This window comes from Balaenoptera borealis (genome assembly GCF_965194805.1).
Source record: "Balaenoptera borealis genome assembly, chromosome: 3".
Taxonomy (NCBI): Eukaryota; Metazoa; Chordata; class Mammalia; order Artiodactyla; family Balaenopteridae; genus Balaenoptera; species Balaenoptera borealis.
This window is the reverse complement of record NC_138866.1, coordinates 134,018,994-134,032,019: the sequence shown is the minus strand read 5'-3', so window position 1 is coordinate 134,032,019 and position 13,026 is coordinate 134,018,994. Positions and strand designations below refer to the sequence as shown.

At 40.6% G+C, this 13,026-nt stretch overlaps 1 protein-coding gene across 1 annotated transcript in view; it reads right to left on the bottom strand.

The window, feature by feature from the left end:
• The window catches only part of CERS3 (ceramide synthase 3), a 141,776-nt gene that overhangs the window by 57,545 nt on the left and 71,205 nt on the right, over positions 1–13,026 (bottom strand). The window lies entirely within an intron of this gene.

Here is a 13,026-nt window from a genome sequence, read left to right as displayed (position 1 = left end):
TTACAGTCAAAGTACTTGTGAATTTTCAGTGAGAAAACAAATACTTTATCTCCCAAGGTATACAACACTTATTTCATTCCTAATGATGTCCAGGAAAGTCTCAAGAGAAAACAATATGATAATATTACCTTATATATCATTATTGGCAAGCCACAAAAAAATACAGTCTGCCTCCTGGGAGAAAAGTTAAAGCAAATGGAATTTTTATTGCCACGCTGCCTACACTCCAGTGTTTCTCTACCTCGGTTTCCTCTCTGCAAAGAGATGAGCGTACACTAACCCCACTCACCTTCTCAGGATTGGATAACACGAGATAATGCATGTGTATATGGGGTTATTACTGCCTTTTGACACAATCTCATTTATTTGGCATCAAAAGTGAATGAGGGGAAAAAAAAGTGAATGAGGAATTCTACAAGAGTAAATTTTGTGGATAAAAGAGACTTTTTAAGGAAGCAAAAATTCTGTTATTACTTCTACTTCCACTTTCTAAAGTGAATTGCATACTTTATTAATTTCATAAACAGACTCCTGGACACAATTTGAACTGCCCTCAATGACCAGGATGCACAGTGCCTTCAGATACAATTGCAGTATGAAGGCTATCTGTTGTCTTCCCAAACTGCATACACTGCTAGGACTTTAGAGTTCCTGGATAGGTTTGTTTGTAAGTATATTATTCGAATTATAAAAATAATTTATTCATATAAAATTGGAAAAATAAGAAAGTTGCCCATAAAATCATGATTTTAAACAAATAATACTGTAATTTTTGTGTGTTACCTTCTATTTTTTCCTACATATATTTATTTTAATTTTATTTTTAAATTAACATATAGTAAAATTGACTATTTTGGGATGTGCAGTTCTATGAATTATAATATGTGCATAGATTTGTGTAACTACCACCACAATATGGAGACAGAGCAGTTCCATCATCCCCCAAACACCAGTGCTGTCCCTTTATAGTCACATCCCCAGGCCTAACACTTGGCAACCCCTTATCTATTCTCCATCCCTTTAATTTTGTCTTGTCAAGAAGGCCATACAAATGGAATCATACAGTGTGTCAGCTTTTGAGACTGCCTTCTTTCACTCACCATAGAGCCTTTGAGATTCATGCAAGTTGTGGGTATCAACAGCATGCTCCTTTTTTTTTTTATTACTGAGTTGCATTCCATTGTGTGGATGTACCCATTACCGAACATTTGTATTATTTCCAGTTTTTGACAATTATGGACAGAACTGCTATAAATGTTTATGTACAGGTTTTTGTGTGCACATAAGTTTTCATTTCTCAAGGGTAAATACATAGGGTTGGGATTGTTGGGTATCACACTGCAAGTATATGTTTAACTTTATAAGAAACTGAAAAGCTGTTTCCCAGAGTGGCTGTTTTGCATCCCCACCAGCAACGCACGAGAGCTCCAGTTGTTGCTCATCCTCAGCAGCACTTGCTATTGTCCTGTAGAGACTTTGCCACTGTAGTAAAAGTAGCACACGTGGGATTTATGTTCAATTCCATTTAACTTTAAATCAAAAACATTTTACACTGAAAAACTTGGTGTATATTGTCTTTCCCAAATCAAAGTTTCTTTCTTTATTTTTTTTAAATTAAATTAAATTAAATTTATTTATTTATGGCTGAGTTGGGTCTTTGTTGCTGGGTGTGGGCTTTCTCTAGTTGCGGCGAGCGGGGGCTACTCTTCGTTGTGGTGCGCGGGCTTCTCGTTGCAGTGGCTTCTCTTGTTGCAGAGCACGGGCGCTAGGCATGCGGGCTTCAGTAGTTGTGGCACGCGGGCTCAGTAGTTGTGGCTCGCGGGCTCTAGAGTGCAGGCTCAGTATTTGCGGCACACAGGCTTAGCTGCTCCACAGCATGTGGGATCTTCCCAGACCAGGGATCAAACCTGTTGCCCCTGCAGTGGCAGGCACTCTCAACCACTGCACCACCAGGGAAGCCCAAAGTTTCTTTCTTTAGATGTGTATGTTCCTAAAGGTGAGAATACTATTCCAAGGCATACATTAAAAGTATAGAAGTTCAAGGTTATATTAAAAGCTATTAAGACTTTGCTAGATTATTTTCCAAAATTGTAACAATTTAGAAGGTGACCAGCAATTTATGTAAGAAGAGTTTTATTGAACCCCCCTAACCAGTATTAAGTGGGTTTAAAATTTGCTAATTTAAAAAATAAAACAATTCTTTTAACATCTTTATTGGAGTATAATTGCTTTACAATAGTGTGTTAGTTTCTGATGTATAACAAAGTGAATCAGCTATATGCATACATATATCCCCATATCCCCTCCCTCTTGAGCCTCCCTCCCACCCTCCCTATCCCACCCCTCTAGGTGGTCACAAAGCACCGAGCTGACCTCCCTGTGCTATGCAGCTGCTTCTCACTAGCTATCTGTTTTACATTTGGTACTATATATATGTCAGTGCTACTCTCGCACTTCATCCCAGCTTACCCTTCCCCTTCCCTGTGTCCTCAAGTCTATTCTCTACATTTGCATCTTTATTCCTATCCTGCCCCTAGGCTCATCAGAACCATTTTTTTTTTAGATTCCATATATATGTGTTAGCATACTGTATTTGTTTTTCTCTTTCTGACTTACTTCATTCTGAATGACAGATTCAAAGTCCATCCACCTCCTTACAAATAACTCAATTTCATTTCTTGTATATATGTGCCACATCTTCTTTATCCATTCATCTGTCGATGGACACTTAGGTTGCTTCCACGTCCTGGTTATTGTAAACAGTGTTGCAATGAACATTGTGTTACAGGTCTCTTTTTGAATTATGGTTTTCTCAGGGTATATGCCCAGTAGTGGGATTGCTGGGTCATACGGTAGTTCTATTTTTAGTTTTTTAAGGAACCTCCATACTGTTCTCCATAGTGGCTGTATCAATTTACATTCCTACCAACAGTGCAAGAGGGTTCCCTTTTCTCCACATCTTCTCCAGCATTTATTGTTTGTAGATTTTTTTGATGATGGCCATTCTGACTGGTGTGAGGTGATATCTCATTGTAGGTTTGATTTGCATTTCTCTACTAATTAGTGAGGTTGGGCATCCTTTCATGTGTTTTTTGGCCATCTGTATATCTTCTTTGGAGAAATGTCTATTTAGGTCTTCTGTCTCTTTTTGGATTGGGTTGTTTGTTTTTTAATATTGAGCTGCATGAGCTGCTTGTAAATTTTGGAGATTAACCTTTTGTCAGTTGCTTCATTTGCAAATATTTTCTCCTATTCTGAGGGTTGCCTTTTGTCTTATTTATGGTTTCCTTTGCTGTGCAAAAGCTTTTAAGTTTCATTAGGTCCCATTTGTTTACTTTTGTTTTTATTTCCATTTCTCTAGGAGGTGGGTCAAAAAGGATCTTCCTGTGATTTATGTCATAGAGTGTTCTGCCTATGTTTTCCTCTAAGAGTTTTATAGTGTCTGGTCTTACATTTAGGTCCTTGCTGAGTAATCTTGGTTGTAAGTTTTTCCCTTTCATCACTTTAAACATGTCCTGCCACTCCCTTCTGGCTTGCAGAGTTTCTGCTGAAAGATCAGCTGTTAACCTTATGGGGATTCCCTTATATGTTATTTGTTGTTTTTCCCTTGCTGCTTTTTTTTTTTTTTAAATGGGACACTTTCTAGAAGTGTCCTTTTTTAAAAAAATTAATTAATTAATTAATTAATTAATTTTTGGCTGTGTTGGGTCTTCGTTTTTGTGCGAGGGCTTTTCTCTAGTTGCGGCGAGCGGGGGCCACTCTTCACCGCCGTGCGCGGGCCTCTCACTGTCGCGGCCTCTCTTGTTGTGGAGCACAGGCTCCAGATGCACAGGCTCAGTAGTTGTGGCTCATGGGCCCAGTTGGTCCACGGCATGTGGGATCTTCCCAGACCACAGCTCAAACCCATGTCCCCTGCATTGGCAGGCAGATTCTCAACCACTGCGCCACCAGGGAAGCCCCCCCCTTGCTTCTTTTAATATTTTTTCTTTGTATTTAATTTTTGATAGTTTGATTAATATGTGTCTTGGTGTGTTTCTACTTGCATTCATCCTGTATGGGACTCTCTATGCTTCCTGGACTTGACTGACTATTTCCTTTCCCATGTTAGGGAAGTTTTCAACTGTAACCTCTTCAAATATTTTCTCAGACCCTTTCTTTTTCTCTTCTTCTTCTGGGACCCCTATAATTCAAATGTTGGTGCGTTTAATGTTGTCCCAGAGGTATCTGAGACTGTCCTTAATTCTTTTCATTCTTTTATCTTTACTCTGCTCTGCAGCAGTTATTTCCACTATTTTATCTTCCAGGTCACTTATCCATTCTTCTGCTTCAGTTATTCTGCTATTGATTCCTTCTAGAGAACTTTTAACTTCATTTATTGTGTTGTTCATCATTGTTTGTTTGCTCTTTAGCTCTTCTAGGTCCTTTTTAAACATTTCTTGTATTTTCTCCATTCTATTTCCAAGATTTTGGATCATATTTACTATCATTATTCTGAATTCTTTTCCAGGTAGAATGTCTATTTCCTCCTCATTTGTTTGGTCTGGTGGGTTTTTACCTTGCTCCTTAAGCTACTGCATATTTCTCTGTCTTCTCATTTTGTTTAACTTACTGTGTTTGGGGTCTCCTTTTCACAGGTTGCAGGTTCATAGTTCCTGTTGTTTTTGGTGTCTTCCCCCAGTGGGTGAGGTTGGTTCAGTGGCTTGTGTAGGCTTCCTAGTGGAGGGGACTGGTGCCTGTGTTCTCGTGGGTGGGGCTGGATCTTGTTCTTCTGGTGGGCAGGGCCACGTCCGGCAGTGTGTTTTGGGGTGTCTGTGAACTTAGTATGACTTTAGGCAACCTCTCTCCTATTGGGTGGGGTTGTGTTCCTGTCTTGCTAGTTGTTTGGCATGGGGCATCCAGCCCTGGAGCTTGCTGGCCATTGGGTGGAGCTGGGTCTTAGTGTTGAGATGGAGATCTCTCGGGGAGCTCTCGCTGACTGATATTACATGGGGCCAGGAGGTCTCTGGTGGTCCAATGTCCTGGACTAGGCTCTCCCACCTTGGAGGCTCAGGCCTGACACCTGGCTGCAGCACCAAGACCCTGCCAGCCACACGGCTCAGAAGGAAAGAAGGAAAAAAAAAAAAAACACGAACAGATAGATCCCCAAACCAAATGGTGAAAGCAAAACGAGGGGGGAGAGATGAGACAGTGGGATGCAGTGTGGGGGCTGACTTGGGGTTTCACCTGAGGCTTCCTTCCACCCCTGGCTACTGAGCTGCAGAGAAGGCAGGAGCTGCTGCCCCTGCAGGCTGCCCCATCCTCCCTCCAAAACAATTTCAACTTGCATTTTTTGCAACCTTTGACAGTTCCCTTTGACAGTCTGCTTAGTAGCTCAATTTCCTTTCTTTGTGAGTTATTAGTTTAAGACCTTTATTCAAAAAGCAATAATATGGGACTTCCCTGGTGCCAGAGTGGTTAAGAATCCTCCTGCCAATGCAGGGGACACGGGTTCGAGTCCTGGTCCAGGAAGATCCCACATGCCACGGAGCAGCTAAGCCTGTGTGCCACAAGTGCTGGGCCTGGGCTCTAGAGCTTACAAGCCACAACTACTGAGCCTGTGTGCCACAACTACTGAAGCCCGCGTGCCTAGAGCCCGTGCTCCACAAGAGAAGCCACTGCAATGAGAAGCCCGTGCACTGCAATGAAGAGTTGCCCCCACTCGCCGCAACTAGAGAAAGCCCGCACGCAGCAACGAAGACCCAATGCAGCCAAAAATAAATAAATTAGTTAATTAATTTTTTTAAAAAAAGCAATAATATGAACTCTGAACTCAATATAACAAAGATAATAGCCATTTATCCATTTTACTTATGTAAATTTTTTTAGAAACTTAGGAATTACAGAAAAATATAAAGAGGTTAAGTAAAAATTAAATTAAAATCTCACAACTCACAGGTAACCCAGTACATATTATGTCTGGTGAACATAACTTAAGACATCTTTCCTAAAAATACATTATTTAAGGTGTTTTTCCCCCTTCCCCATTACCACATGATTTCATATAACAGGGATCACACTACAGTTGTGATTTTGTACCCTGCTTTTATCACTCAATAATACGTTACAGAGAGCTTTCCATGACAATGAACATATTTATAAATCAGGGGTCAGCAAACATTTTTGTATAGGGACAGACAGTAAATATTTCAGGCCTCTGGGGCATTTGGTTTCCGTTGCAAAGGTTCAAGTGACCATTGTAGTGCGAAACTAGCTATAGACAATGTATCAGTAAATGAGTGTGGCTGTGTGCCAGTAAAACTTTATTAACAAAAACAGTCAGTGAACTGGATTTGGCCTGTGAGCCAGTTTGCCAACCCATACTATATACCATCCTATGTAATAGCTGCATAGAAATCCATTTATAGATCTTATAACTTATTTAGCTAATCCCTTATTGATAGACATTTAAGTTGTTTCCAAATTTTCACTGTATTATAAAGAACACTGAATCGCTTGTCTGCTGATGGGTGGGGCTGGGTTCCCTCCCTGTTGGTTGTTTGGCCTGAGGCAACCCAGCACTGGAGCCTGCCCGGCTCTTTGGTAGGGCTGATGGTGGACTCTGGGAGAGCTCACACCAGGGAATGCTTCCCAGAGCTTCTGCTGCCAGTGTCCTTGACCCCACAGTGAGTCACAGCCACCCCCCACCTCTGCGGGAAACCGTCTAACACTAGCAGAACTTTGAAAGGACCTAATGGATTGAAGGACTTTGGGAGGTGGTAGTGTTAACTTAGTAGATTGACACAGAGTAGGGATTGACACTACTTAAAATAATATAGGTGACTTCTCTGGTGGCACAGTGATTAAGAATCTGCCTGCCAGTGCAGGGGACACGGGTTCGAGCACTGGTCCAGGAAGATCCCACATGCCTTGGAGCAACTAAGCCCGTGCACCACAACTACTGAGCCTGTGCTCTAGAGCCCGTGAGCCACAACTACTGAGCCCGTGTGCCACAACTACTGAAGCCGCGTGCCTAGAGCCAGTGTTCCGCAACAAGAGAAGCCACCGCAATGAGAAGTCCACGCACCACAATGAAGAGTAGCCCCCGCTCGCCACAACTAGAGGAAGCCCGTGCACAGCAATGAAGACCCAACGCAGCCAAAAATAAATTTAAAAAAAAAAAAGGGAGTCAAGATGGTGCTGAAAGCATTGGGTTAGAATTCCACTCCAGCCAGTTGCTTGACATGTGATTAAAGGCAACCCTTGCTGAGGGTGAGGAGTTGAATAGTAGATTTACACAGACTACTGGTGGTTCTGGATATTTGCTGAAGAAAATAAGAGGGGAGAAGTTGCTGAGGAAAATCAAAGAATTAACAAGTTGTCCTGAAGGTTTCTTTGAGCTCTTGCCTGCATCTGTGTAATCCTGAGGTACCCACCCGAGCGCTCTGCATTTGGCAGTTGTCCAAGTACTTTTGTTGCAAGAGTGATGGCAACCAAACATTAATTTTTGGCATCATGGAAAGTGCTTTGGTTAAATTGAGAACTACTCTTTTGGAGATTGTGTAGTCAAAAGTATTAATTAAATTGACAACAGTGAAAAAAAAATAAAGAACACTGTCAGAATATTACTTGTAAAGACATTTTGATAAAATTGTTTGATATTTCCTTAGAATTGCTAAAATCCTGAATCAAAGAGTATACTCAATTTACATTTTGGAGTGTATTGCTAGATGCTTTCCAGCAAGACTGTACCAATTCATAGTCTTGCACCCAGTGTATGAGAGTATCTGCTTCCTTGGATCTTGAGCAACATTGTACTTTGTCAGCTGCTACCTAAAACAATATCACACTATTTATATATTTACATTTTTATTTCTTGTGAAGATATATATATATGAGTTTTTAAAATTATTGTGATCTGTACTTTTGTTAACTGCTTCTTCATGATATCTGTCCATTTGTCCATTTTTCTTTTGGGGTGTTTACTTTTTCTGTTGACTCCTAAGTGCTCTTTATATGTTAAGGATAATAACATTACTTTTTAATCATGTTAAATAACATCACATGGTTTTGATTCTTACAACTTTGTTTATAATTTTTCTTGACAAATCAATTTTTAAAACATTTTTGTAATAAAAGTTATCAATTGTTTCCTTTATATGAAACAACTGTTTCCTCCATATTATGCGTTAAAAGGTTTTTCTCACCCCCAACATTTTAAAATATATTTTTCCATATTTTCTTAAAATCCTGGCTCTATGTAATCTTGAGTCACTTATTTGTGCATATATTCTCAATTGTAAAATGGAAGCAATGAGTACCTACCTTATGCATTCAATAAATATTTATTAAGCACCAAAGTGCTACCAGGTACTTTGTGGGAGCCAGAAATACAGCAATGAATAAAACAGACTGAAACTCCTGAACTAGTAGGGCTTACATTTTGGTGCCTGCATCCACAGGGATTAAAGGAAATAATATATATAAAGCCAATTTGCTATTCTGATTTGCTGGGTCCTTAAGCAATTGTGTGCCTTATTCTATATTCACTTAGCCTATAATGCCCTTCCCCTTTTCAATTGAAATTCTTTTCACCTATCAAAGCATGGACCTCTCCATACCAAAATCTCTGTGCTATTCTGATCACCTCTGAATTTGTAACTTTTCTCTGGGCTCCCCTGCTACCAGCTTCTTTGGAGCATTTGGCTGATTCACCCTGCCTTGCAGTAAAAGCTCTTATATTAGTTGACTCCTCATTAGCTAGCAAGCTTTCCAAAGGCAGCAGCCATGACGCCTTCATCTCTGTATTCTCCCATCACCTGTTCCAGGGCCTGGTCCCATACAAGGTCTCCTACTGGGAATTTGTCAGTGTCAAAACTAACAAAGGAATCTACTAAAAAATATCTCCTTCATGCATTCTATCAGAGGATGTGAATAATTACCTAAACATATAATTAAACTCACTGTGGTCCATGCAAAGAAAGAAAGAAAAGGACAGGGAGCATATTGCAGGGTTCTGACTGAATGGAGATTTCCCTCTTCCCTCTAGTTGAAGGGAAGACACAGAAAAGAGGATTCCAGTCGGAGGAAACGACATATACAAAACTCTCAGGTGGAGGCATCATGGAAAATTCAAGGGCTAAAAGAAGACCAGTGTGGCTTCAGGGAGAGTAGTCGCAGGGGGTGGGGGTGGGGTGAAGATAAAGCTGGATTGGTGAATGCAGCCATCTCCTGTTGGCCTTGAAAGTCAAGGTCAAGGGTGTGGCCTTCCTTGTAAGAGCTTTGGGAAGCTTTGCCAGTTTTAGAAAGAAGAGTGATACACCTGGCCTAGAATCATCAGAGCTGGGCTCCAGGACTAAGGCCGCTATTTTCTTGCCTGGTAACCTGCACAACCTCCCATTCCTTGGGTAGAACTAACCCCACATCTCGGAATGAGCGGTTCCAGAGAAACACACAGCCAGCTTTGCAAACTGCAGAGTCCTAGAAACAGAAGAGACTGCCATTAAACACAAATGCCTTCAGAGACAGCCAAGCCACTGCAGAGAGGAGAGGTCAATGGCATGGGCGCTGGAGCCCGCTAGATTTGGATCAAGGCTTCCCTGGGGTCTGCAGCAAGTTACGTAGCTTCTCTGGGCTTCAGTTTCTTCTGTAATAAAACAGGTCTCACCTGGTCAGGTTGTTGTGAGAATTAAATGAGTTGACAAATGCGAAGAGCTTAGCATATAGTAAGCACTCAAAAATGGTAGTTATAACATTACTATTACCATCACTATGACGAGATGGCTTTCCACCACCACCCCCATTCCTACTGCAGAGGGCTTAGTTAATAACACAGGGAGGGCAACACCCAGGGAGGGTGCTGCTGAAATAGCTGGATTTTCTGCATATCAGGGAGAAGGAGGAGGCCGCTTTGGAGGGGAGGAGCAGGCTAAGGAGGAGTGGGGACCCTGTGCTGTGGGAGGACAGAGGGGATAGGAGGTCCAAGAAGTGAAGAGGAGTTCAGAAGGGAGGACAGCAGTTATGGGGCTTCAGTTGCATTTTCAGGGCCTCTTCCTATGGGTCTCACTGCCCTCACTAAAAGATGGTCCAATCTCTCAGCCTCGATTTCTTCTGGTCTTTTGCTGAAAGGAGAATGGGAAGGAAAAAAAACAAATCTGCCTTTCTCAATTTTGTGTATCAAGTGTGCAGACACACGAGTGAACCCACAAACACTTGCACATTTACCTTGTGGGCCCTGTGGAATCTCCCTTTTCACAGAGAATACTCCTCAATTTTGCTCTGTACGCTGGCCTTTAATCTGTACAAACGGATGCACTACCATGGTGCCCGTGGATTGCAAAGCTCAGCCTTTTTCCTGTTTTGGGTTTTTTCCCCCATTTTTACTCTTTACTCAATCACTAAAGTTTACATGGTTTGCAAAAAATCACATTGTTGGTATAAATAGTAGTTGGTTTTGCTGGGCTGGATAAGGCAGCCACCAAAAGTTGTATTTTTCTAATGAAAGTTAAAGGTCTTTTTTTCTTGCTAATTGTAGGTGTGAGCATTAAGCCTTTTCAGGATAACAAATACTGGTTCTACAGGTGCGTAATTGCTCATCTAACATTCTAGAGATGGCTTATATTTCGAAGTGACCAAGTAGTTGAAGAAAACTTAATAATACTTAGGTAAGGCAATGATGCCTGCTCTTAATTATCAAATTTAGTAACTTAACTGGAAACATATCTGTTTTGTGTTTCAAATGTCCTGTTTCTAATCTTGATTCTTTCATAACTAGCTGTGCAATCCTGGAACTATCTTAACTTCTCACGTGAAAAACAAACAGGGTTGCAACGCTTCAACAATATCTATGACACGAAAGGCAAGAAGGGGTGAGGACTATTCCAGGCGGATGACAACATTCTGAATGCAGAATGTGATCCTGGGCCAAATCCAACAGTGAGGGAAAAAAAGCAATGAAAGGCACTATCGGATCAATTGACAAAACTGAAACATGGATGGTAGATTGCTACCTTTCCTGAAATTGATAACTATACTGTGATTCTGTAGAAAAATGTCCTTGTCCTTAGGAAATACACACTGAACTATTTAGGATTAAAAGGATGTGATGGTTTCAACTTTCAACTGGTTCAGAAAAAATATGTATACATATATATATGTATATATATACACACACACACCCACATGTGTGAGCACATGTGGGTGTGTGTGTTGAGAGAGAAAGAGAAAGAGAAACAGAGAGAGAGGAAAAAGTGACAAAGCAAATGGGGGACACGTTAACTGGTAAATTTGGGTAAAGGCAATATGTAAGAGTTCTCTGTGATACACTTGAAATTATCCTGTAAGCTTAAAATTATTTCCAAACACATAAATGAATAAAGGGGTTGGACTAAATTATGAATTTAAAATTCTAAAATTCTATGGACTGTTGTAGCTGTCCTTCATAAGTTTACAAGCAGCAACAGAAGTGCCAAGCCTGTGGGGTGTGGGAAGGAGCTCCCCTGAGGGCTCCTCATTGAATGAGACGCAGAGCAAACACCTGCAGTGTCATTTGCCGTCTCCTCTATAAGCTGTGTGACTGGAAAGTTCAGTTCTGAGATGCTTCAACAGAGCCTCTCTGGCACGGTGCAACCCCTCCTCTCCTCTGATGACTGTGGGAAGGGCACTGTGCCATTCCAGGAGGGCGAGGAAGCTGACCCTGGCACCATCAGATCCCTGCTCTGCCCCTGACACACCATTCAGAACGGAGGCAGCAGGCCTTAGGAGGAAAGAAAGGACCATCGTGTCCTCACTCTTGTCTCTCTCTGATGGACATCAGCTAAGAGCACTGCTGTATGCTTTCAGCTTTGTTGTGTCTCGTCTTTTCTTAAAATTGTTCTCTCTCTGATAGCCATTTCAAGGGTTTATATGGCCTCATTGCCCACAAAATTCTCTTTCATATGAGGCTTCTCAGGGTACCATTTTTCTATACCAGTGAGACCTGAATCATCAAAAGATGAAGTCCAAAGTTCTGTGAACCACTGGTGGGGAAAATAAAGTTACCACTAGCATATGTACCCTTGGAGGTAAGGAAGCTATTTATTTGAGTATTATTCACTGTTGGAAATGTTTTATTTTTTATATTCTTAACCATTTTTAAAATTGAAGTCTATTTAATTTACAATGTTGTGTTAGTTCCAAGTGTACAGCAAAGTGATTCAGTTATACATATATGTATCTATTCTTTTTCAGATTCTTTTCCATTATAGGTTATTATAAGATATTGAATACAATTCCTTTGTAGGTCCTTGTTGTTTATCTATTTTATATATAGTAGTGTGTACCTATTAATCCCAAAGCCCTAATTTATCCCTCCCCCCGTTTCCCCTTTGGTAACCATACATTGTTTTCTATGTCTGTGAGTCTATTTCTGTTTTGTGAATAAATTCCTTTGCATCATTTTGTTAGATTCCACATATAAGTGATATCATATGATTATTTGTCTTTCTCTGTCTGACTTATTGTACTTCACTTAGTATGATAATCTCTAGGTCCATACATATTGCTGCAAATGGCATTATTTCATTCTTTTTCACAGCTGAGTAATATTCCATTGTATATATGTACCATATCTTCTTTATCCATTAATTTGTCAATGGACAATTAGGTTGCTTCCATGTCATAGCTATTGTAAATAGTGCTGCAATAAACATTGGGGTGCATGTATCTTTTTGAATTAGAGTTTTCATCTTTCCCAAGATATATGCCCAAGAGTGGGATTGTAGGATCACATGGTAACTCTATTTTTTAGTTTTTTAAGGAGCCTCCATATTGTTCTCCTTAGTGACTTCACCGATTTACATTCCCACCAAGAGTGTAGGAGGGTTCCTTTTTCTCCACACCCTCTCTTAGCAATTATTATTTGTAGACTTTTTAATGATGGCCATTCTGACTAGTGTGAGGTGATACCTCATTGTAGTTTTGGTTTACAGGAAATGTTTTATTTTTTTCTTTTTGGAATATCAAAAAAATATGGGTCAGTATTAATAGCCTTCAAATACATGAAAAAGGTGG